At 43.4% G+C, this 20,835-nt stretch overlaps 1 non-coding gene across 1 annotated transcript; it reads right to left on the minus strand.

The window, feature by feature from the left end:
• Window positions 1–237: 237 nt before the first annotated feature.
• Window positions 238–344, minus strand: LOC113923952. The gene has a single exon (XR_003520463.1). It is a non-coding gene; the product is annotated as a U6 spliceosomal RNA (small nuclear RNA).
• Window positions 345–20,835: the final 20,491 nt, after the last annotated feature.

Raw genomic sequence — 20,835 nt, forward strand, 5'->3', positions numbered from 1 at the left:
GACTGTCTTTTTCCCATTGGATATTCTTTCCTGTTTTGTCAGAGATTAATTGACTGTATAATTGTGGGTTTATTTCTGGGTTTTCTATTCTGTACCATTGATATATGTGTCTACTTTTGTCCCAGTACCACACTGTTTTGGTCACTACAGCTTTGTAATATAACTTGAAGTCTGGAATTGCGATACCTCCAGCTTTGCTTTTCTTTTTCAAAATTGGTTTGGCAATTCAGAGTCTTTAAAAATATGGAATGCTTCATGAATTTACATGTCAACCTTGTGCAGGGGCCAAGCTAATCTTCTCTATGTCATTGCAATTTTAGTGTATGTGCTGCTGAAGTGAGCACTAAATTTCTGACTTTTTTTTTTTCAAGTTTTTATTTAAGTTCAAGTTAGTTAACATATATGGAAAAATTGGTTTCAGGTGTAGAATTTAGTGATTCATCACTTACATATAACACCCAGCACTCATCACAAGTGCCCTCCTAATGCTCATCACCCATTTAACCCACCCTCCAACCCCCCAAAAATCTAATCTGCCATGCTGAGCCCTTAAGACCACATGGCAGCAGTTGTCTGCAGCCAGGCACTAGCATCCCTCCTAGACAGGGCATGCACTCACCAGTTTGCCCCGTTCCCATTCCCATCCCTCCCTGTGGTTACATCCTGCCCACTTGATTCACTTCTACTTGTCCAGCCCTTGTCGGCATTGAGTTTTTGACTCCTGATCGACACTATGTGCCAAAAAGTCTACTCTTGCAATGACAACAAAAATATCCAGAATTTTCATTGGACTGGCTCCACCCATTTCTTCCATTTTATTGCATCGCCCTTCCAGTCCCCTCCCTCAATGCACTGATGACCATGCACTGGTTGCTGATTATCCCCTACCCCCAAGGAATGCCAGCCTGACCCCAGAAGGCCAGGCCATGGGCATGGTTCCCTTTGAGATGTCTCCCCGAAGCCCTCCCTGACTCCTAGAATCCCTCTGTTGCATACACAGAATCACATTGCCATTTAGTTGAATTTCTTCATTGTACAGATTAAGAAATGGAAAATGTGACATTCAAGAATTGCACGCAATGAAAACTGTGACTAGAACTCAGGCAACAGGGACGTGGGAATTTCTCACCAAACCACGTGCTAATTGTGAGGCTCTTGCCTCAGTGCCCCTCACATCTTCACTGCAGGGCATCATGCCATATGCATAATGAGCTCTCTGACTGACTGATTGATTGCTCACTCAGCGCTCCTGGCAAAGCATTTCTCACTCTGTTGAACAAATTATCTTTATGCATTGCAGTCTCTAGAGCTGAGATTAGGGGGAGCTCACTATAATCTTCAAATCATTTAGCAATGTCTTGGAACCACTGGACCTGATACAAGGATCTAGGAAAAACATCCCCTGTTGGCCTGTGGAAAGGAAGGGCGTGGGGAAAGCAGGAACTCTGAGGCACTATGCTAAGGATTTAAGTTTTATTTTTTACTGCCTGCAGCCAAATGTTGCTCACTGCCTGTTTTTATAAAGTTTTATTGGAACACAACCATACATTCACGCACAATGGCAGGGTTGAGTGGTTGCAGCAGAAACCGTATGGTCTGCTGATCCTAAAAGATTTATTGTCTGGCTCTTTATAGAAAAAGTTTTCTGAAGCTTGATGTAAAGCATCCATCAGCCCTCAAAGGTGGATATTACTTTATACTCGCTTAACTGAAGGGGAGCTGGTACTCAGAGAGGGTCTATCCTGCCACCCAAAGCGTGGTGGGATGGAACTCAGGTATTTGATTCTAAAACCCATCGTCATTTGACCAAATGCCCACAGGATAAAGTCCAAATTTCCTAGCAGGGACCAAACCCACTTGTCCAACTTCTCCCTCCCATGCACCTGTCAGGCCAGCAACTTTGAACTCCCTGCTGGCTTCCAAACACGCCGTGCAACTTTCTACATCCGCATCTTTGTAAACGATATTTCCTTTTCACCAAATCCCCGAACGTCTTTCTCTACAAGTGAAATCCCTTCATGACGCATCGCAAATCTTACCTCCTCCATGGAAACTGCTCTTTGTCAGACAATTAATGAGAACAAGAGCCAACATTATTAGTATTTTCTTTGAGCCGTGAACTAGGCTGGCCGCTCTGCTGTATGTTCTATGTAATCTTTTTATGACAACCCTATGAGGTAGGCACTGATGGTCTCACTTCCAAGGGGCACATACAGGTTGAGAGAGGTTAAGTAACTTGGCCAGGGTCCCAGAGCTAGGGAGGTTTGGACCTGGGATTTGGCCCAGGTCTGTCTGATGTTCAAGTTCAGCTGTTATGACCACGCTCTAGGCAGCATCCGTTGTCTGCTCTCGCAGTTTCTCTTACAGACCTGGCTTTATAGCATTTGCTCAGTCTGTTGGGATGGTGCCTGTCTCCTGGAGGCTGGGAGACACATCCCTTTACGACTGTAACCTGGCCCACGGAGGTGATTCAGTCACTGTTTGTGGGAGAATGCTGGCACCTTGTCTTCACTGTGCCAACCCTGAACCTCAGTTTATTGTTCTATCCGTATTATTTCAACAGCATTTAGCAATTTGGGGAAACAAGATTTCCCCCAATTCTTTTCTGTTGGTGCCACCATCTCTCTGCCTCTGAGTGGACTGTGTGCAGTTGACCACCCAGGCCCATTCCTGGCTCGGCTCCGAGCTTAGATTTCACTTTGGTTGCTTGGTGTGCATTGATTAGTGTTTTAAAAAGGTTCTTGTTTCATCCATAAATAAGTCATAGTTCGTAGCTGTGAATAAAAGAGAGGTTAAAAGTAGCAACCACAAAATGACTCTTTTTCCCCCCATAGCCTGCCTTCCTCTAGAAAAACCCCCCAATTCTGAGCAGCGATGTGAATCCACACACCCGTGTGGGCTTGCTCAGACTCAAAGAAGGGAAATGTGTTAAACTATCATTTCTCACTGATAAATAATAACAGCAGCAACATCAACAATAACATCCTGACTGCGGTCAGTTGGCACACTTCATGGTGCCTTTTATGCAGTGGCAGCCGGGGTGTAGCCAGGGCGCAGGCCCCGCCCTCTCAGGGCCCCTAGCCCTCTACAGCCCACTGTGATCGGGGATCTCGGAAGAGAGGCCCCCGCCAGCCCATGGGGTGGGAGGCGCAGGGAAGGGCCTGGGAGAGGGGCGATGGGAGGTGGCGGCGTGGGGCCTCTGGCACCAGCTGGAGCTTGGCACAGTGCTCAGACAGCTCTTGCTTTGTCTGGGACAAGTGTCAACAGAGAGAGGAGGATTCAAACACAGGTCCCCTGGTGCCCAGCCTGCCCTCGGCAGGCTCTGAGTTCAGAGCAATGGTGGAGTGGAGGTTGTCTCTGGGGTGCACCCACCGACTCCCAGGTCCCTACTGTAGGGGTCTGAAGACCATGGGGAGGTGGGACGGTGCCTGGCAGCCCTCCCCAGCCCGTCTCCTCCCTTCTCACATCCCTTCTCTGACACCCACATCACTGCCTCGTCAGGGAAGATCATTCTTTCCTGGGACCACACAAACGAACGGTGTAAAGAATCCACTGGCTTCTGTTGCCTTGCCTTTTAACAGAGGTTCCAAACAACAGTTACCCAGGGGATGTGTCTGAGTCGCACTGTGGAAGGGTATGGAATTATCTACCAGCTTGACAAGTGATCCATCCCATCAGGATTTCTGGAGGAGAACAGGCCGGGTGCTGCCCTAGTCATCTCAGCTGGGCTTTGCCTGCCTGAGTCTCCTCCAGGATGCTGGAAGGAACTGGAAGGTCCACGGTAAAGTCAGCGTCTCAGCCGCAGGTGCCAGGAGAGCCGCATGGCCGTCAGCATGGCTCCCATCAACACCAGCCCTGGAAGGACCCTTGGAGGAGCCAGGGGGCTTCTCCTCTTGTTTTCTCATCTTGGTTTGTGGCTACTTTGCCATGAGACAAGAGGCAAGGGGCGTTCAGCCTGGGCAGTGGCACCTCTGCCCTGTCTCCCGCACAGGATGGAGGAGGGCGCATGGCTTCATGCAAGCGGCCATGTTTTGAAGGGTTTCTAAGAGCCCTAAGTGCATGCTATAGATCCATTGCCTCATGTTCTAGGAGGATGGGAAGGGATGTAATGACCGGGGTCTGGGCTGGGTCCCAGCTGATGCGTAATCCTGTCTCTGGCATCTCTCTGTGGGTTTCCCCTTGGTTTTGAGCGGTGGGGTTGGGGGGTTGCTAAGGGTTTCTTGTTCAGTATTCCTGGTCCCCGTGATAACAGAGGCTGTGAATTATGGACACAGCAGCAAATGTTTTTAATCTCCCATGAAACAAAAACCAGTGTGTTTTCTGCACCAGGGGCCGAGGGCGAGGGAACAAACAGACAGCTGCTCTGATATGGCTAACTCAGGCTGACGTCAATGAGAGTCGGTCCTGGCCAAGGGCTCCACTCAGGAAGCTTCAAAGTGATACCGAAAACAAATTTGCATTTTTTCCTTTCACAGGAACTCAGCTACTCTCAGTTCCACCGAGATGTTTTCACCAGCCTCTGCAACTGGCTAGTTATGTTGAATAAACAGGGCTTGCAAGGTAATGGGAATACAGCGTGAGTTTTTGCTTTATACTTCCCCTTTAAAATTTATGCAGCGGGATTAATGTTCCCTGGCCCTGGATGAAAACACTGGCAGGCGTTGACTTTTCTGCTCCTCTTAGGAAATAGTCTGTCCTAAGGTCGCTTGAAATGGAAAACAGTCTCAATTTGGAATTTGAACGTCTAGGCCAAGATATTAGTCAAAACTGTAAACTTTGACATCTCGTTCTTCTCCCCGCTCCAGCCTCACTTGTTTAGGGCTGGAAGCCTGCGTGGGAAAGGGGGCTTCTCTGCTGGACTCCTGCACCCCACTCCCGCTGCCCCCTCTCCCCCCAGGGTGGAAGCTAGGGTGGAGGGAGGAGTAGAAAAGAGAAGGCAGCTCTCACTTGAGTGGGGGAGTGGCAAGGGGCTGGCTGAGGCTCTGAGCTGACTCTTCTCCTGGTGGGGCTCTTCTGAGGGCCTGTGCTTCCTGCTAGGTGGAGGCATCGCTCTTCTGGGCGGTCACTTGTGACTTTTCCCTCCATCCTTGGGGTTTACCTCCAGCTCCTTGCTGCTGGGGTCTCCGGCCCTCCAGACAGGCCCGAGGAGGCGCCATACTGGCTCCTTCCCCGTGGGGCCTACATCTGGCTCCAACCTTCACGCATCGCTTGCCCTGACAAACTCTGGAATAGAAGGTGACCCCAACCCAGGGGCTTGCTGCAGGAGTCACCTGCCGATTCGTTCCCCGTGGTTGCTGGAACACATCACCACAAAACTTGATGGATTAAAGGAGAAGAAATGGACTCTCCCCCAGTTCTTTCTTTCTTTCTTTTTTTTTTTTTTAGATTTTATTTATTTGAGAGAGACAGACAGAGATAGTGAGAGAGAGAGAGCACAAGTGGGGAGGAGAGGGAGAAGCAGGCTCCGCACAGAGCAGGGAGCCCGATGCGGGACTTGATTCCAGGACCCTGGGATCATGACCTGAGCCGAAGGCAGACTCTTAACTGACTGAGCCACCCAGGCGCCCTCTTCTCCAGTTCTGAGGACAGAAGTCTGAAATCAGTTTTACTGGGCTGAAGGCAGGTGTCAGGAAGGCTGAGCTCCCTCTGGAGGCTCGCAGGGAGGGTTTGCTCTTTGCCTCTTCTGGCTTCTGGGGGCTGCTGCATTCCTTGGCTTGTGGCCCCATCAGTCTGGTCTCTGTCTCTCTGGTCACATCGTCTTCTCCTCCCTATGTGGCTGGATTCCCTGGCTGGGAAAGGGCCTCAGCCTTGCCTGCCCTCAGCTACAGGGAGTTGCATGGTAAACTCTCTATATAGCCGTGTGGAACCCCCCCGCTCCAACATGTGTGGGGTGAGTGGCAGGCCCCTACCTGACCTTCAAGAAGCATGGCTTTCTTCAAAGATACTCCTCTCGGCAAACCCCCTCTTCAAAATCCTGTCTCTCCACAAGCTGATTTGTTTAGACTCTCTGGGCAGTGGGAAGAGTCAAGGCTGTGGATCTTAACCATTTCTTGTGAACACCTCTTCTTGCTTTGCAGTTTCACAGTGGAAGCAGTGTGGCCCCCTGAGTGCCCCTTTTGCACATTTGGTTACATTGGCGATGGAATTGTTAGTGGCTGATGGTGCCGGGGGCTGTCCCCTTCAAGGTCGTGCTCTCCGTGGCCTGCAGAGGTTGCCTTGGCCTCAGATGCCTCCATCCGTGGAGAGCGTGGAGCTCCTCCTGTGAGTTCACACCACAGTGTGTGGTGCCGCCTGGGGTTCTGTCTGCGCCCTTCCCCTCAGTGCTGACCGTGTCCCATCCTGACACAGACTGCCGGAGGGAGGCTCCGAGAAGCAGGTGCTGCAGCACGACAGTGGAACTCTAGTGACAAATGATGCAGACCCACTTCAGTCTTTGGGTTTCCAACTTGCAACTGGGGGTGCTGATCTAGAAATTTCCTATTCTGTGGGTTAGTAGATTGTCATTTGATAAGGGCTCGATGTTTGTGCGAATTAAGCCGAGATGGACTTGCTGGTCTGGAAGGAAAATGTACTCCTCGGCTCTCAGAGTGTGGGTCCAGCTTTTAAGGGGAAAAAATGGAACAGATTTGTTTGGAAGGTTCCGGAATGTTCAGGTAATAAATCCTCTTATCTCCTTCTTTCACCTTAGCAGTGAAGACAAGTGGCCTGTCTCTTGACTGCTAGACTAGGGCATGAAAAATCAGAGCTGGGCTAAATTCCTAGAGACTTGGGGATGCTGGTTAACAGGAAACCCATTTGTTCACAGAGTTACCTGTGAAAACTGTAGTTTATAGAAGAAGAAACTAACAAATATCAGTAAAGCCATTATTCAAAATGACTAAGTCCTCAAAGGCCAGGATTGCTCAGAGATCTGTCAGCATGCCTTGACTTTTTTTGTTAAGATTTTATTTTATTTTTATTTTTATTATTTTTTTAAAGATTTTATTTATTTATTTGACAGAGAGAGACAGAGCAAGAGAGGGAACACAAGCAGGGGGAGTGGGAGAGGGAGAAGCAGGCTTTCCGATGGATGCAGGGCTCGATCCCAGGACTCTGGGATCATGACCTGGGCCGAAGGCAGACGCTTAACGACTGAGCCACCCAGGTGCCCCTATTTTATTTTTTAATGTGATCTCTACACCCAACATGGGGCTCGAACCCACAACCCGGAGATCAAGAGTCACATGCTCTACCGACTAAGCCAGCTGAGGGCCCCTTGACTTTTTTCTTTACTGAGACATACCCCACCCCTCTCTCCTCTTACCACTGCAAACCACCCCCCCCATCAGTGATTTGATAGGAAATTCGAGTCTTCTCCTGTTCTCTCCCAACCCACCTTAGTCCTGATTCTCAGAGGCCAAAATGTCATTGGCTCAGGTGGCTCAGGGGTCTGTTCTGAGTGGGCACACCTCAGATAATTTTCGGGGAAACCGGGGGGAAGATTTGGGGACTGCCTCGCAGCCAGGTTTCCTCTAGTGTGATAAACCTGAAATCTGTTACCTGGGGCCTTCGTTTGCCGGGACAGCCATAGAACACCACAGACTGGGGCGGGCAGGGGGTGCTTACGTCACAGAAAATAACTTTCTCACAGTTCTGGAGGCTGGAAGTCTGAGACCAAGGTGTCGGCAGAGTTGGCTCCTGCTGAGGCCTCTCTCCCGGCCTTGCCGATAGCCATCTTCCCTGGGGTCTTCCCGTGCCCATCTGTCTGGGTGCCTGTGTGCTAATGGCTTCTTCCCATAAGGACGCCCCTCACACTGGATGAGGGTCTACCCACGTGACCTCGTTTTACCCCACCCCCGTCTTCAAAGAGTCTATCTCCAGATATAGTCCCCTTCTGAGGTACTGGGGCTTGGGACTTCAACACATGAGTTTGGGGGCCACAGCACAGCTCGCAGCACTCAGGAGCCCGTGGTCTGACTCAGCTCTTCTGGACTGGACTGGGTGGAACGCCGCGGGGGGCGGTGGGTCTGCCTACCTGCCTCCTCACAGCCCTGTTTCCACTCACGGTGCGATTCCACAGCCTCCTTTTCTTCGTCCTGATTGTCCTGCTCCAGCCTCCAGGCTGTTTCCCACAGCAGCCAGACGTCAGGCACTGGACTCTTCCTTTTCTGCTCCTTTTGGACACACCTTTTCCTTCCCAGCAGAGAGGGAATCTCTTCAAGTCCTGTCAGTGGTGGCAGTTGAGTGAAACATGAACACAAGGGCTGGCCTAGGGGGCAGGGAGCCACCAAAGGGCATCGGGCAGGGGAGTGAGAAGGCAAGTTGGGGCATTATTTTTAGTGCCAGCCTATGATACCCTGCCTTCTCCCCTTTGCTTCCCTTGCACTGGTGTAGCCTCCTGGTCCCAGCGGGCAGGCAGGCCTGCTTTGACTCATGTCTCTGCCATTTACTAGATGTGTGGCCTTGGCCAGGTGACTTAATCTTCTTGGGACTTGGTTTCATCATCTATAAATGGGGATAGTAATGTTGGCCTCACAGTGTTGTTGTGGGGGGGGATTACTTAAAATGGTGTTGGGGCTGAAATGTGTCCCCAAATTCCTATGCTGAGGTCCTCACTTCCAGTTCCTCAGAATGTGGCTATTTTTGAAGACAGAGTCTTTAAAGAAGTGATTAAGTTAAAACGAAGTCGTGAGTGTGGACCCTAATCCACCGTGACACCATGACTGGTGTCCTTATAAGAAGGGGCAGTTAGGACACAGACACACAGAGGGATGACCATGTGAGGACACAGCAGGGGAGAAGACAGCCATCTACAAGCCAAGGAGAGAGGCTTCAGAAGGAGCCAACCCTGCTGACAACTTGGTCTCAGACTTCCAGCCTAGAGAACTGTGAGAAAATAAATTTCTGTTGTTGAAGCACACCCCCCAACCCCCACCGGGCTGTGGCACTTTGGCACTTTGCCCTGGCAAACTAAGTCACCAGGTTTCAAGCTGATGACACTGGAAAAACCCTGGCTGTGAGCCTGTTCCGAAATCTTCCTCAGTTTCCCCCCTGGGATTATCAGAATAAGAGAGACATACCCACTCAGAACAGATCCCCATCTGAGCCAACAACATCATCACCTCTGAGAATCAGGAATAAGGTGATTTGGGACTCCTGGATCTCAGACTTCCAGCCTCCAGAACTGTAAGAAAGTAAATTTCTGTTGTCTCACTCCCCCCACCCCCCCACCGCCCACCTCAGTGTGTGGTACTTTGTTAGCAAACTAATACACCTGGTATATAAACTGTTTTCTTCTTTTTCTTCTGCACTCTTGCCCCTCACCACCCCAGCTAGAGCAGTCTTGGACTAGTTCCGTGCAATTTGCAAAATCAAGACAGGATACACATGCAAAAGGCTAAATATAGAATGGGACCCACAGAACAAGGGAGAACAAAAGACTGTGTTAGAAAAGCCTCTGGCACCTAAAACAAAAAAGTACCTTAAAAATCACCTAAAAGTTGGCACCTTAAAAAAAGGTGAAAGGTGACTCTCAGTTCATGATCCCCTTCTTGGGTTTTTCAGGGGTTCCCTGCCGAGCCCCTCTTCCCCACAGTTGTCATGACCTGGAGAATCATCTGGAGCTCTCGTGGTCACTCGGAACCTCTGCTCAGGCTCTCTGTCCTAACTCGGGGAAAATCGACCGCTTTGCAATATTGTCTTCCAATCCAGGAACATGGCGTCTCTCTTCCTTTGCTTTAAGATCTTTCAGTAAAGGCTTATCATTTCCTTTCATGAAGACTCTCACATCTTTTATGATTTTGTACTTCTGAGTGTTTTAATTTTTTGTGCTTTTGGTATTTTTAAAGCCTGCATTTTGTTTTCAATGCTGGTGTACAAAAAGGCAACTGATTTTTATATTTAGATTTTGTGTCCAGCAATCTTGTTATGCTTTTATTGACTCTAAGAATTTACATGTAGATGATTTAGGAAGATTACTCTGTAGAAACCATATCCTCATTTCGTTTCTTTTTCTTGCCATATTGTGTTGTCTACGACTTCCGGTGTTGGGCATCCTTGTCCTGTTCCCAGTTGTAGAGGGAAAGCCTTCAGCATTTCAACGTCTCATGTTTGCAGTAGGCTTTTTATGGCAACTATCCTTATCATTTTTTTTAAAGATTTTATTTATTTATTTGACAGAGAGAGAAATGGCGAGAGAGGGAACACAAGCAGGGGGAGTGGGAGAGGGAGAAGCAGGCTCCCGGCTGAGCAGGGAGCCCGATTTGGGGCTCGATCCCAGGACCCTGGGACCATGACCAGAGCTGAAGGCAGGCGCTTAAGGACTGAGCCACCCAGGCGCCCCTATCCTTTATCATGTTAAAGAAATTCCTTTCTATTCCTAGTTTGCTGAGAACTTTCCAATTTTTAGATCATGAACACACACTGAATTTTCGCAAATACTTTTTCTACTCCCACAGGGATAACCAAGACTTTTCCTCCTTTAATTTGCTGATATGAACTACATCACTTTGTTTTCTAAGGTTAAGTCAACCTTGCATTTTTAACTTAAATCCGCCTTGGTTATTATACATTAGTATTTTCATACATTGTTAGATTTAATTTGCTAGTTTTTAAAAAGAGATTGTAAATGTAAATTCATGATTAAGTTTGGGCTGTGATTTGGAGATTTCCCATTTGCCTTTCCAGATGGGGTCTCTCCCTTGCCCTACCATGCTCATTGCCAAGGGGGAGCTGGCCGGTATGATGGTATGAATTTCTGCAATGCACTCTCTGGTTCACAGTTGGGCTGAGCCATTGGGAGCCCTGGCAGGAGACCGGCGGGAGGGAGGAACGTGAGGTCACCCCAGGCTGGTTGTATCCTTTGATGGAAGGTCACTGGTCCTCCCAAAGTGGTCCATTCTGTCCTTGTGGGTTCTGGTAACTTCTCTCTTCCCTAGTTCCTATCTCAGGTACAGGATCCTTTGTTATTCCCTTTCAACCACAAATTGTAAACAAATCCTCCTCAAATTATCTTATTTGCTGCTGGAACTTTTACTGATGCCGCCTATAACTTTGCTTTCTTGTAATATTCTTGCTTTTTATAATCAAGCGTATGATAGCTTCACAAAAGGAGTTAGGACTGTTTCTTCTTTATGTTCTGGAATAGTATTGGTTCCTTGGTAGAACAAGTTAAAAGCTTTGGTAGAACTTGCTGGTAAAACCATCTGGGTCTAGTGTTTTCATTGAGAGAAGAGTTTTGCCTACCGACTTCAGTTTCATTAGTGGTTGTTAGACTATTAACACTTCTTTTCTCTCTCTCTCTCTCTCTCTCTCTTTCCTTCTTGCCTGGAGTTAGTTTTGGTAAGTTGAAATGCATTCATTTACAAAGTTACTGGCATTTATTTTTTACACTATTGTCTTACTAACCTTTTTTCTCTACATTATATTTAAGTCACTTTAAAAAAAATTAATGCACTTTATTTTTTAGGGCAGTTTCACGTTCCTAGCAAAATTGAGCAGAAAGCACAGAGCATTCCCATATACCTGCTGTCCCCACACACGCATGGCCTCCCCCGCCATCAACACTCCCCACCACAGTGGTACATTTGCTGTCACTGATGAACGTACATTGACATAATTTTCACCCAAAGTCTGTAGTTTATATCAGGGTTCACTCTTGGTTCTGCACATTCTGTGGGTTTTGACAAATGTATAATGACATGTATCCACTGTTATACTACCATATGGAGTATTTTCATTGCCTTCAAAATTCTCTGTGCTCTGCCTATCAGTCCTCCTATTCCTAAGCACTAGTAATGTAATTACTTTTCATTCTTAATCATTTTTATTTGTATTCTTCTTTTTTCTTGTTTAATTTTGTCCTAAGTTTGGCAATTTTACTAGTCTTTGTAAGACCTAACTGTCAGCTTTTAAAATACTATTGTATATATGTTTCCTATTTCATTAACTTCTCCTCTTTATTTTCTTTTAATTTCTTAGGTTTTTTTTTCTTAATCTTTTTTCCTAAGTTGAAAACTTAACTTGTTAGATTTCTGCTTTTATTCGTTTCTAATTGTAAGCATTTAAAGCTGTTTAAGTGGCACTGTGGCTGTATCCCACAAGGTTCTATATATGGCGTTTATGTCCTAGTCTGATTGGAAATACATTTGGATTTCTTTTTTGACCCACGAGTTCTTTGGAAGTGTATTTCTTAATTTCTAAACATTTTAAGTTTTCCATTTTATTTTTTATTTTTATTATTTTTTTAAAGATTTATTTATTTTAGAGAGAGAGTGTGCACGAGTAAGGGGAAGGGCAGAGGGAGAGGGAGAGAGAACCTCAAGCAGACTCCCTGTTGAGTGCAGATCCCCACTTGGGGCTTGATCTCAGGACCCTGAGATCATGACCTGCACTGAAATCAAGAGTTGGCTGCTCGACTGACTGATCCACCTAGGTGCCCCTCCATTTATTTTTTTTTTATTATGGATTTCTGACTTGATTGCATTATAGTTAAAATATATGGTTTGTAAAATAGCAATCCCTTGAAATTTGTTGACTGGCTCTATGGCTGAGTACATGGTTGATTTTCATAAATGTTTGTATGTGCTTGAAAAAAATGTGTAATATGTAGTTGTTAGACATGGGTTTTCTGTATAGATACCTTAGATCAAGCTTGTCAATTGTGGTGTGAAAATATGCTATATGTTTTCTGATTTTTCATTTGTTCATTCTGTGACAGGATACGCTAAAATTTCCCGTGATGGTCGTTTTGTCTCTCTCTCTCTCTCTTTTTTTGGGGGGGGCAAAGGGGGAGGGGCAGAGGGAGAGAGAATCTTAAGCAGGCTCCCTGCTGAGTGTGAAGCCCGATGTGGGGCTGGATCTCACGACCCTGAGATCATGACCTGAGCTGTAATCAAGAGTCCCATGCTTAACCGACTGAGCAACCCAGGCACTCCTTTTGTCTCTTGTAGTTCATTCTATTTTTCTTTTATATACTTTGAATCTATGTTATTAGGTAGGTACAAGTTCAGAATTACACCTTTTATCATTAGGCACTGACATTTTCTATCTCTAGCTATTTTTTTGACCTTAAGGCCTATTTTAATTTATATTAAATACTAATATAGTAATACATAAGCTTTCTTTTTTTAAAGGCATGCCTGGAATATTGCTTTTTGTCTTTCTGTTTTCAACCCTTTCTGTATTCTTATATTTTAGTTGTCTCTCATAAACGTCATAAGGCTGGATTCAGTTGACAATCTTTGTCTCTTTACTGGAGGATTTAGTCTGTTTGCATTTTTTGGTAATTAACTTATAGGTGTTGGATTTATTTTTACCATCTTTTGTGATTCCTGTTTGTCGGCATTTTTAAAAAAAATTTTCCATCTTTCTTGCCTTTTTCTGGATTGAATGAATATTTTTTCTTATTCCATTTAACTCCCTCTACAGACGTGGATGTTATATTTCTTAATTCTTTTTTTTTTTATAGTTTCAGAGGTAGAGTTTAGTGATTCATCGGTTGCAAATAACACCCAGTGCTCATTACATCAGGTGCCCTCCTTAATGCCCATCACCTAATTATCACTTCCCCCCACACGTCCCCCTCCAGCAACCCTGTTTGTTTCCTAGAGTTCAGAGTCTCTTCTGGTTTGCCTCCCTCTCAATTTTATCTTATTTTATTTTTTCTTCCCTTCCCCTATGTTCATCTGTCTTGCTTCTTAAATTTCACTATTATTTCTATTATTTTAGTAATTAACCTTGAAGTTTTAAAATGTAAAATTAACTACTACCTTTACCCTCCTCCTGGGTAATGCAAAGACCTTCAAACACCTGAACTCCCATCACTGTCTCCTGATGTATGTGCTATTACTGATGTGTATTCTACTTCTGACTTGTTTTATTTTAACTGCACAAATTGAACATAATTATTATTGTTTAATACCACCAATTTTTATTCAGATTTATCCACATATTTACCATTTTGTCTGCTCATCATTCCTTCTTGTATTCAGATCTTCCTCTTTTGGGCCATTTCACTGTTTTCTGAAATAAGCAAAGGTCTCCTTGGTGGCAAACTCTTCCAGTCTGGGTTGTCTAAAAATGCCTTTTATCCCTCTCCTTAAAAAATAATTCCCATTTTCCTTGGGCACAGAAACAGCAGTGGGTTAAATTTCTTTTCCTCCATTGAGAGAGGACTGGCATTTAGAAATAAGTGCACTTGATTACTTGGGGTTTTCTTAGTCAGTGTTTAAATGTCTATTTCCTACACATCTCATAAATACATATTTTCCTCAATTTTTTCTCATGCAGTAATGGGAATACCTATTGAAAAATATTTTTTTCAGAAATTCTGATTTTTTTTCACAGTTCTTACAAAAATGCAATGCTGCATTTTATGCAGTTAAATTTTTTTAGATCTCATTTGTCACACTATGACAAAGTTTCATCGGTTTTCTCTTTGTAGCTTGTCATTTCCATTTTAAAGGTTTTATGAGCAGAAATTATTAATTTTTCTCTTAGGATTAGCTTTTTTTTTTAAGATTTTATTTATTTATTTGACAGAGAGAGACACAGTGAGAGAGGGAACACAAACAGAGGGAGTGGGAGAGGGAGAAGCAGGCTTCCTGTGGAACAGGGAGCCCGATGCGGGGCTCGATCCCAGGACACTGGGATCATGACCTGAGCTGAAGGCAGGCACTTAACGACTGAGCCACACAGGCGCCCCTAGCTTTTTTTTTTTTTTTTTTTAATGTTGTCTAAGAGATGCTTCCCTGCCCCAGGTGAGACCTGAATTACACTTAATTTTTTTGAGAAGTTTTAAAGTTTTTTTTTAAGGCTGAATAATATTCTATTGTATGTATGTACCAAACTTTATTTGTTAATCTATTGGTAGGCATTTAGGTTGTTTCTACATCTTGGCTCTGTTGAACTATGCTGCAGTGTTTTTCTGATTTTAAAGGGAATATCTAGATTAATATTTGTTGGAAGTTTTCTTTTTTAATATAAAAATTTTAAATTTTGGGGGGGCACGTGGGTGGCTCAGTTGGTTAAGCATCTGACTCTTGCTCTCAGCTCAGGTTTTGATCCCAGGATAGTGAGTTCAAGCCCCAGCATGGAGTCTACTAAAAAAAATTTTTTTTAAAGATTTTATTTATTTATTTATTTGAGAGAGAGAGAGCAAGCTCAAGCAGTGGGAGCAGCAGAGGGCGAGGGGAAAGGCTCCCCACTGAGCAGGAAGCCCAATGTGGGGCTCAATCCCAAGACTTTGGGATCATGACCCCGAACTGAATGAGCCACCCAGCTGCCCCCCAAATTACAAATGTTTAGTACACATAAAATTTACCATCTTAACCATTTTTTTTTAGTAATGTCTATGCCCAATGTGGGGCTCAAACTCACAACCCTGAGATCAAGAGTCACATGCTCTTCTGACTGAGCCAGCCAGGCATCCCACCACCTTAACCATTTTTAAGTGTACAGCTGACATTGTTGTGTAACCAGTCTCCATTATCATCTTGCAAAATAAAACTTCATACCTATTAAAAAACAACTCTCCCTTCTCCCCTTCCCTTGGATCCTACAAGCCACCACTTGACTTTCTCTCTGTATGAATTAGCATTTGTCTTTTGGTCACTGGCTTATTTCATTTAGCAAAATGTCTTCAAGGTTCATTCATGTTGTAGTATGTGATATCTTAATTTCCTTCCTTTTTAGAGCTGTATATTCCACTGTATGTATTTACCACATTTTGTTTACCCATTTATCTGCTGATGACCACATAGGTTGTTTCCATCTTTTGGCTATTGTGAATAATGCTGTTGTGAACATGGGTATGTAAATATTTCTTGGAGACCCTTCTTTCAGTTTTTTGACTATGTACCCAGGAGTGGGATTGCTGGATCATATGGTAATTCTACTTATAAGTTTTGAGGAAGTGTTATATTGTTTTCCACAGTGGCTGCACCATTTTACATTCCCATCAAAGTGCACTAGGGTTTCAATTTCTCCACATCCTTACCAACACTTATTTTCTGTTTTTTTTTTAAAGATTTATTTATTTGAAAGAGAGAAAGAGCATGAGGAGGGGGAGGGGCAAAGAGAGAGGGAGAGAATTCTCAAGCAGACTCCCCGCTGAGGGTGGAGCCGGACGTGGGGCTTGATCCCAGGACCCTGAGATCATGACCTGAGCTGAAGTCAAGAGTGGGCCGCTTAACCAACTGAGCCACCCAGGTGTCCCTATTTTTTTTTTTAAAGATTTTATTTATTTATTTGACAGAGAGAGAGAGAGAGAGAGAGAGAGTGCATGAGCAGAGAAAGGGGCGGAGGCAGAGGGAGAAGCAGGTTCCCTGTGGAGCAGGGAGCCTGATGCAGGGCTCGATCCCAGGACTCTGGGATCACGACCTGAGCCAAAGGCAGATGCTTAACTGACGGAGCCACTCAGGCGCCCCCTATTTTTTTTTTTAATAGTAGCCATCCTAATGGGGATGAGGTGATATCTCATTGTGGTTTTGATTTGCATTTCCCTAATGATTAGTGATGTTGAGCATCTTTTCGTGTGCTTATTGGCCATTTATATAGCTTCTCCAGAGAAATGTCTGTTAAAGTCCTTTACCCATTTTTAAATTGGTTTAAAAAATTTGTTTATACGTTCTGGATAGTCTTTATACATTCTGGCTATTAACCTCTTATCAGATATATGATTTGCAATATTTTCTCCCCATTCTGTAGGTTGAATTTTCCCTCAGTTGATTATACATTGGGAAGGTTGAATACATTTCTTTTATCAGGTGAATGTTCCCTTTTATTCCTGGTTTACTGAACGTTTTTTTCTTTCCTTTTTTAAATCATGAGGGTGTGGAATTTTACAAAATGTTTTTTCTGCATCCATGGAGATGATAAATAAGATTTTTCTCCATTAACCTTTAATGTAGTAAACAATATCAGTGGATTTAAAAATATTAAACTATTTTTGAATTCTTGGGATAAACTCATTCTTGTGGTATATTATGTATTTTTATATGCTGCTGGATTTGGTTTGCTAATATTTGTTTAGGATTTTTTGCATCTTTATTCATTAATTAAATGGGCTTAATAATTTTAATTACCCATGTTGTCCTTGTTTAGATTTTGGTGTCAAAATTATACTCGCCTCAGAATTGTGGAGTTGTAGCATTGTCTCTCTTTTTCTATTTCTTGGAAGAATTTTTTTAGTTTTTTTTTTTTGTTCCTTAAGTTTAATAGTCAAACTCTTTTGTAAACTGTTTTGCCTAATATTCTCTTTGTTAGAAAATTTTAATTGCTCCTCTTATTTTATTCACATTTTTATTTCTTTTGTAATGGTTTTGGTAATTATTTTTTTCTAGGAATGTATCAATTTTATCTAAATTTTTAACTTAGTGGCATAAAGTTGTAGAGGTATTTCCATAGCCTTTTAATCTCTGCAGCATTTGTAGTTCTCTCTCCCTTCTCATTTGTAATATTTTAAATTCTGACTTCTCCAGGCACCTGAGTGGCTCAGTTGGTTAAGCGACTGCCCTCAGCTCAGGTCATGATCCTGGAGTCACGGGATTGAGTCCCGCATCGGGCTCCCTGCTCAGTGGGGAGTCTGCTTCTCCCTCTGACCCTCCCCCCTCTCATCCTCACTCTCTCTCTCATTCTCTCTCTCTTAAATAAATAAATAAAATCTTAAAACAAATAAATTCTGACTTTTCTTTTTTTGATCATTCTCCTTAGAGGTGTTTCTTGATTATTCTCTTCAGACTTATTAAAAAATAATTTAAAATATTTCTTTCTTATTCTCTTTGCTTGTTTTCTGTTTCATCAATTTAGTTTTCTGTCTTTACTATCTCTCCTCTTCACCACGTAGGTCCCTTTACCTTCCTCTTTATGTTGTTCTTTTCTGATATGTTCCATCTACATAGATTGAAAAGCTCATCAGAAGATATTATAATTTTTGCTTTTGGCCATTACCATGTTTTAAAGAGCTCTGGAAGAGAAAACCAGTTTAGTATATTTACCCAGATACTTACCATTTCTGTTGCCCTTCCTTCATTTTTTTTTAAGGATTTTTTTAAAAAGTAATCTCTAAAAAAAAGAAAAATAAAAAAAATAAAATAAAAGTAATCTCTACATCCAACATGGGGCTTGAACTCACAGCCCCAAGATCAAGAGTTGCCTGCTCTACTAACTGAGCCAGCTAAGTGCCCCATTCCTTCTTTCATTTTTGATGCTCTGAGTTTCCTTTAGCTACCATTTCTTTTATGTCTGAAGAACTTTCTTTAGCAATCATTGAGAGCTGGCCTGCTATTGGCGGATCTTTGTTTTCCTTCAATTGGGAATGTCACTTGTTTCATCTTCCTTTCTGAAGGCTATTTTTGCTGGGTATAGAATTGTAGTTTGACAGTTCTTTTCTTTCCGCACCAGAAAATATTGTGCCACTTTCTTCTGGCTGCCGTGCTTTCTGATGAGAAATCCACGGGAATTTCAGTGATTGTACCTCTATTGGCAATGTGTCAGTTTTCTCTGGCTGTTTTAGGATTTTTTTTCTTTGTCTTTAGTTTTTAGCAGTTTGATTATGATATGTTTGGCATATATTTCATTGAGTTTATTCTGTTTGGGGTTTTTGAGCTTATTGAATCTGTAAATTTATATCTTTTGCTAAATTTGTGAGTTCATTTCCTAGAGTAGGAAAAATGGCCAGTTCCCTTCCACTTCAGTACTAATAATGGATTCTGATTTTCTTATCCAATTTGCCTGCTATTGTTTACTTTTCAGAGTCCTCAGTTTATCTGTGGATTCTGCGTATGCATTCAATGGGAGATACAGTGTGGCATGTGCTCACTCCATCTTACCTAGAACTGGAACTTAGAGCAGGTCTTTGTAAACAGAATTCTCAGTTGAGTTTTTTTTTTTTTTTTTTTTAACCACTAAATCCTTAGCTTGAGTTATTTGGGGCTGCCAGGGTAGGTTAGAACTGCAGGTCCACATTGGGGCTAGCTTGTGGTTGCACATTTTTAGGTTGAAAATTTTCCCTTTCTGTGCTGTGCTAAGGTTCAAGATAGGGAACCTTCTTTGCAGTTCCTGGTCTAGTTCACTGCTGCCCTAAGAATGTGCCAGGTTTATAGGGAGATCTGGATGCTTCTTATTACACTTTCACCATGTCTCCTGTTTCATGCACTTCTCAAAACCTAGAGAACAAGACCTCAAGTTACTGAGCTTGGCTGATGACCTCAAGGTAGGAGCTGACTTTGGTGCTCTTTAGGTAGGTAATTTAACTAGAATTCTTTAGGTTCCTGACTTGACTTAGTGTTACCTCAGGTGTTCTTTACTTTTTTGATTCTTTTCAAAATTTATTATTAGTTGGGACCCCAGGCTGGCTCAGTCAGTAGAGCATGCGACTCTTTATCTTGGTGTTGTAAGTTTGAGCCCCACGTTGGGTGGAGAGATTACTTAAAAATAATAAAAATAAAGAATTTTTTAAAAAGTATTATTTGTTAAAAAAGATTTTATGGGCACCTGGGTGGCTCAGTCGTTAAGCATCTGCCTTTGGCTCAGGTCATGATCCCGGGGTCCTGGGATCGAGCCCCACATCAGGCTCCCTGCTCCGTGGGAAGCCTGCTTTTCCCTCTCCCACTCCCTCTGCTTGTGTTCCCTCTCTCACTCTCTCTCTGTCAAATAAATAAATAGTATCTTAAAAAAAAATCTTAAAAAAAAAGATTTTATTCACTATTTTTTTTGCTTTCAATAATTGGGTTGTCCAACTTATCAGTCCACCATTCTGCTGGTAATGAAAGTCCAGATAGAAACAAATTTTGGGCTCCTAATCATGCTCACTTTGCTGATCTTGTAAAGATATCTTTGTGATGTATGCTGTTTTCCTTATGGGACTTCCCATTTCTATATGTTTATTTAATTTGTCTTCTTTAAAACTGTGTTTGGAGGTGAGTGTTTTAAGACATCAATATATTTTCTGTAAAAATTTAACCCATACTTAATACCTGATCTATAAGTGAACGAAGATATGTGGAGTACTTTGAAAATGGTAAAGCACTATGTAAATGTAAGATGTTATTATATGAGTAATTTAAAATCTCTTTATATTTAATCAGGCCATGGATTACTGTGAAGACTAAATTAAAAAGGCAATTCACAATAAATGCCTGAGTAGAAGCCCCAGGGGCTGATGAGGACCAGCTGCACACCTGTCTTTTACAGATTTCAAGAAGCTTCTGCATGTGAACTTGAACCAGATTTTCTTATAAAGCTAGCAGAAGCAGTCAGTTAAGCAGTGCTTCCCTCGGAAGGTCATTGCTGAATTTGATTCCTATACAGTCGTAACTCTGGTCTGCTTAATAAGGTATTTTATAGGTGTTTACAATGATGGGAGGACATACTTCTGCATTATTTGTGGTATTTGCAGGGTCTGACATCAGAAACAAAACACGTGTTCCTATACTTCACGTTCTTTTTCTCTTTGGCTCCTTCATGGTGGCATCTCTGTATGTTATATCTGAGAGGGCTATAAAGTGTGGCATTCCCTATGCATCTAACCAAAATCCTGGGATCGAGCCCTGAGTTGGGCTCCATGCTCAGTGGGGAGTCTGCTTCTCCCTACCCCTCTGCTCCTCCCCCTGCTCATTATCTGTCTCTCAAATAAATAAGTAAAATCTTAAAAAAAACTCAATCCTCAGACTATGTTTAGGGCAGTGATTCTCAACCTGGACAGAACATTAGATTCACCTGGAAAGCTTTGAAAAAGCCCTGTGGCCACACCCCAGAACAATTACAGTAGAATCTCTGGGTGTGGGGTAATTCTGATGTGCAGCAAGGATGAGACTCATTGTGGGGCCTTGTGAGGAGGGCAGCAGGACCAATCCT

The sequence above is a fragment of the Zalophus californianus genome, chromosome 15 (assembly GCF_009762305.2).
Source record: "Zalophus californianus isolate mZalCal1 chromosome 15, mZalCal1.pri.v2, whole genome shotgun sequence".
NCBI lineage: Eukaryota > Metazoa > Chordata > Mammalia > Carnivora > Otariidae > Zalophus > Zalophus californianus.